The sequence below is a fragment of the Amblyomma mixtum genome, chromosome 1, assembly GCF_055824585.1.
Source record: "Amblyomma mixtum isolate Tamu chromosome 1, ASM5582458v1, whole genome shotgun sequence".
Taxonomy (NCBI): domain Eukaryota; kingdom Metazoa; phylum Arthropoda; class Arachnida; order Ixodida; family Ixodidae; genus Amblyomma; species Amblyomma mixtum.
Window position 1 is genome coordinate 151,424,663 of NC_143012.1, and position 5,805 is coordinate 151,430,467.

Genomic DNA, 5,805 nt, shown 5'->3' on the forward strand with positions numbered 1-5,805 from the left:
CACGATCTTTTAGAAATTGCTCAAACTCTCTAGACGTGAACTGCGGCCCATTATCACTAACGACTTCATCCGGGTAAATTTGACGGGGAAAATACAGAAAGCAAAAACTTTGTGACTGTAGTGGTGGAGATGTCGGAGCTGAAGTGTACCTCGGGCCACTTCGAAAAATAGTCCACCAGCGTAATCGCAAACCGACAGTCATGCGGAGCTCGCTCCAGGGGTCCCACCCTGGCACACAATAGCACTGGCTGCAGTGGTGTAGCAGATACTTTGGCGCTCTTGTCTGCTCCCTGGCAGATGCTGCAGGTCTGAACCGCGAGCTCGACTTGCCGATCCATGCCCGGCCACCAAAACCACTCTCGTAGACGCGCCTTCGTCCTGACAATTCCGGGATGGGCCTCATGTGCTGTGGTGATCACTTGCGGAGTCAGTGCTTCTGGAACAATAAGACGCTCTCCGCGAAGCAACAAGTTATCAACAACGGACAATTCTTGCTGCACCTTGCAATATGGCTTAAGTTCAACCGGAAGCAATTTGTGCGAAGGCCACGACGACTAGACGTAAGAAATGACTTGTTGTAACGTGTTGTCTGCAGCTAGACTCTGCTGGAATTGCCCTTTGGTGATGCATGATGGCGCTTGGATGAATGCTACCACTTCGTCTGCAGACGTTTCGTCCTGCTGTAACGAAAGACAGAGCGTCTGCAACTTGGTTTTCCAATCCCTTCCGGTATTGCACCGTATAGTTATACCGAAGAAGTCGCTCTGCCCAGCGTGCTATGCGCAGCGGTCGTCTACCAGTACCTTGACTTGACAAGAGAGATACTAAAGCCGGGTGATCTGTGTACAGTGTGAAGTGGCGCCCCCAAAGATACGTGTGCCAATGCTCGATAGCCCAGACACACGCGAGCGCTTCGCGTTCTCCCACGGCGTACCTTCTTTCTGCAGGCGTCAGAGTCCTTGACGCAAACGCCACTGTGAATAACTTGTGCCCATGCACCTGTTGAATAACTGCTTCGAGGCCGCAGTCGGATGCATCTGTGGCGACAACGACTGGAAGTGATGCGTCGAACATGGAGCATGGGCTCCATGAGCATGGGCTTAACCTTTTGAAAGCTGGCATCAACATTCTCAGACCAAATAAAAGGCACATTCTTACGAAGAAGGGCCCGCATAGGCTCGACAACATCGGCTAAATTTGGAACGAACTTTGCGGAGTATTCCACTAAGCCAAGAAGGATCGAAGACCAGCAGCATCCGTGGGAGCAGGGATGTTTTTGATGGATTCAACCTTCTCAGGTTGTGGAATGATGCCATCGGGCGTGACTTTGTGGCCCAAGAATGAAAGTTCATTTGTGCAAAATACACACTTGTCATTTAGCATGAGCCCTGCTTCTTTTATACGCCTGAGAACGGTCGCAAGGTTTGCCCAGTGGTCTTTTTCACTCTTTCCAAAAACAATGATGTCGTAGATGTAAAACAAGACACCAGAACATCCTTGAAGAATTTGCGACATCATGCGTTGGAAGGCCGACGGGGCGGAAGCTAATCCAAAGCACACACGCTTGAAGCGATAAAGTCCGTCGTGTGTTACGAAGGCTGTTAAATCACGGCTCTCTGGATGTAGCAAAACTTGGTTATAAGCAGACGCCAGATCTAACTTGGAAAAGTGTGTTGCACCCACAAGGCTGTGCTTAAGTTCTTCAGTGTGGGGAAGCGGAAAATTGTCCGGCACGACGGCCTTGTTGGCTTCTCGAAGGTCGACACACAGGCGAATCCCTCCATCTTTTTTTTTACCACGACGATAGGGGAGACCCATTCTGATGCGTTGAAACGCTCAATCACATCCGTCTCTTCCAGCCGACGAAGTTCCTCTGAGACCAAAGGTCGTAATGACAGTGGTAGGCGGCGAAGCTTAGACGCAGTGGGTTGGACGGATGGACGCGTTTTGATCTGGTGAACAAAAGTCTTAGCCAGACCAATGCCCTCTCCAAACAGACAATGGAACTCTTTTCTTAAGTAGCTGGAGAGCCCAGCATAACACGGATGTGTTTCTTTTCTTGGCTACCAGCTGCAGTGGCAGTTGTCTCAAGGCAACAAAGGGATGAGCCCTCAATTCGTAGATTAAGAGCTCTAATCGCATCGATACCGAGAAGCGAAGTGCCCCGATACACGACATAAAACAAAATGGATGCTGTACGAGCCATGTCCGTAGCCTCCCGAGACAAAACATCCATGCACCGGTATGGGCTGTCTTGAATAATCCAATAACTTAACTAGCGTAACAGTACAGTGTGCTTTACTGGAGAAATGCTGGTTGAAGAGGCTGTACGACATAATGGAAACCGCTGATCCCGAATCAACTAAGAATGCTAAGCTGATGTTTCCTACTAAGACATCAATATGAATATCAGGGTGAGTGGATGCGGCCACTACTAGAATGTTTGCAACGTCACTGCGTTCTTCGCTGCTCAGTTCCCGAACAGAAGCAACGCGTCGATCCTTATTGCACACTGACTTGAAATGACCGACCCGACCGCAGCAATGGCAGCGTTTCCATTTAGCCGGGCAGTGGAACGACGCAGCCAAGTGCTGATTAGAACCGCAACGAAAGCAGTGGAAGGGGGCGTTTCTCTTGGTAGCAACATGCTGTACAGTTGTAGACGCAAAAGCTTGGGCGTCTTGAGTTGTCTGTTCTAGCTGAGTGGCCACAAGCACAGCACGCGAAAAAGAAAGACTCGGATCATCGAGCAACAGACGCTTGCGGACATGTTGCGAAGAAATGCCTGTCACGAACTGATCACGGAGCGCAACCTCAAGCACGGCGAACGATAAAGCAGCTGCATGCTCACGTAATGCAACAACATACTCGTTAATAGATTCTCGTGGCTGCTGGACGCGTTTGCGAAAACGGTGACGTTCTACAACGATATTAGTTTGGGTGGTAAAATGGTTCCCCAAGGCTGTAACCGCATCGTCATACGGCGAAGGTGCCGTCTCTGTCTGTTTTGGCAACAGTCCGGTGCTTGCGCCCTCACTACCTGCTGGCAGATCCTTAGCGGTAGCGCTCCCACCTTCTTTGGAGTCTTTGGCTGACACAGGAAGCGTGAAGAATATTCGCTGGCCTTCGACGCCCAGACTGTGGATAAGAAGGGCTTTGCGACGCTCTGCCGAAAAATCAGATGCTCCCGAAGCCAGCATGTTGTTCTCGAATAGTCGCATCCATTGTGACCAAGGAACAGCCGGGCGACCTGGAACAGGCAGAAATCGGGGCGGTGGTGCGATTCCGGAAAAGCTCATGACTGGAAGCGAGAAGGTTGTTACGCCCGCTCTTCCGTTCATGGCGTGAACCGCCCTTGAAGACCGTGAACCATCTGCAAACGCATGGAACGAAACCCAGTTTATTCAGTGACGCACGCACATATATACACACAACTGTAGCCCGGCCCCTGGCGGTGTTCACATTGAAAAGGAAACAAGAACTAACTATACAACATAAAGATATGTATCAGATGGTTTTCTAATATATCACTTGTTATATATCAGTATGACAGGTGTTGCGTCAGGTCCTGATGCCTTTCGAACTGAAAGGCTGCTGACTGCTGTGATTAATTCTGCCAATTCCATGTCAGGTAATGCAAAGGTGTTGTTAACAGGCTCCGGCATTTTTTACAAATGTATATCAGCAGGCCTCTTCCATCCTCTTCGTTCTCTTCTCAGTCTCCATCGAGACTCGCAGCTTGCCCGGCTTTCCCTTACCCGTCAGGGTCAGTGGTTATTGACTCAAGCGGGTATCTCGCCCATTCCAATCTCCCCGTTTACCTCTCCTATTCCCAACCCCGCCCCCAATCTTCGTATCCTTCCCCTCCCGACCAACACGTCCCCCGTCCTGCACGCCGGACGTCGTCATGCGGCCGCACAGCACCATTCCCCTCTCTTTGATACCCAGGGTGTAGCTTACACGGATGCCTCCTTCGTGGCTCCTCGAGGTTCCTGCGGCTACGCCCTGTACCATCCACACCTCCCTGCTCCTGAAACCCACACCAGCGGGCCGTATCTACACCCTCCAGATGCATTGTCCCTCGAGGTCCTCGCCATTGCGCATGCCCTCCAGTCATTTTCCCTCTCTCCAAGAGTACACAGTCTATTCGGACTCACAAGCCGCTATACACCACATACAGAAACGCACCCTGACCCGTTCTCTCCAACAGGAGGTCGAACGAGCGGTCTCCGCAATGCAGCCTTCCATCGTTTTCCTCCGCTGGGTCCCTGGGCATTCAGGGATTGACGGCAATGAGCTGGCCCATCAGCTCGCCCGCGACACACTTTTCCGGGCACCGTTGATCCCCTGGCCCAAGCCCTCGGAGGACGGTGGGAGACTCACCCTTCGCCGCACCATAAAAGAGGTCTACCTTGAGCTCCGCCTCGACAAACGCCTTTACCCTCCCCCTCATCCATCACTCACGGTGCCGGAGTCTCGCCTTCTTCGGCACATTCAGATGAATTCAGTTATCACCCCGTCCCGCCTCTTCCTCTATCGCTATCGATCGGACCCTTCCTGTCCCAACTGCCCCTGTATCTATGCGGACCTGGCCCATTGCCTCTTCTATTGCCCGGCTGCTCAGCAGTCGGGTTCCTTCCCCCCGCCCTCTCTATCCATGACCACCTGGCTCGACTGGCTTGGCGCTGAAGGGGAAGAAGAACAGCGGCTTCTGGTCGCCCAGGCGGTCGAAATGCTCGGCCTGTAAATTATGGTCGATTAAAAGTCTTTACTACTACTACTACTATCAGCATGTATCAGCGCGGCAAGCATAGGCCCTGTGGAGGTGAAATAGGCACTAAATGATTCGGTAGTATTTTCGACAACTGTCTCAGGAATCGCAGCGGTAATAGATCGCAAGCCGATTGGGTAGTTTACTGTGTCCTAATTTTTTTGTATTACCGTGCGCCTGTTTCAAGGGTAATTATTAATATTCTTTTTTTATTTTTCTAATAAGAGATAGAGACAGGTTCCAGCATCGCTACTGGGGAAAGGTAGTATTAGTTTGATCTTACCTCCTTCCATTTGTGGTACCTTTGCTCCTTATTTTTTAACACGGCTAATATTTGAGTATTCATCCATGGACACGTTGGCCGGCTGTACATATTAGTGGTTGGCAAAGGGCGCTGTTCGATGGCATTTTTAAGGATATCTAAAGGTTCTTACAGCCACTACTGACGCGTGCATCTTAAGCCGTAGTGAAATCTGTTTGTGCAATATTTCACGCAGTAGGGCATAGTTTATCTTACTGGAAGTTTTGCTCTGTGTCGATTGTATTTGTGGAGGCGAGCCTTTTTCGCTTAGAAGGAAAAAGATGGCTGTGGGCTACCTCAGCTATGCCTGGATATAAAAGCGAAGGCTTTATTATGCCGTGCTTATCCCTGATTTTGTCGTCTTTCGGCGTCTTCCAACCACCGGTTAACTAGGTGAGGCTGCCGGTATTCGTCGGTCTCTGGCACTAGCTTGCCTACGTTTTGGCTCCCTTCTATTCGCTAAACCCCTCGCATGGTTGGCAACGTCAGCCGGATGATCAAACTCTGCCTGCTGCCTGCGAGAAGACGCCGGCTCCAACCGACTCGCTTCGTCCACAGCGCGAAACTGGCAGGCGCGCACGTGAGAGCGGCGCCTTCGCCTTTTCAAGCGAACGGAGTCATGTGGCTAGACAAGTGACCACAGATGGCAAGACGACGGTCGGCGCAGCGGTAGCGGCAGGCGCGGAGCTGCAGCTGCGGCGAACCACATGGTTAGTCACGTGACAGACCCCCC

At 51.3% G+C, this 5,805-nt stretch overlaps 1 pseudogene; it reads right to left on the bottom strand.

Moving 5' to 3' along the window:
- Positions 1-1,655: 1,655 nt before the first annotated feature.
- Positions 1,656-3,341, bottom strand: LOC149367985 (uncharacterized; annotated as a pseudogene).
- Positions 3,342-5,805: the final 2,464 nt, after the last annotated feature.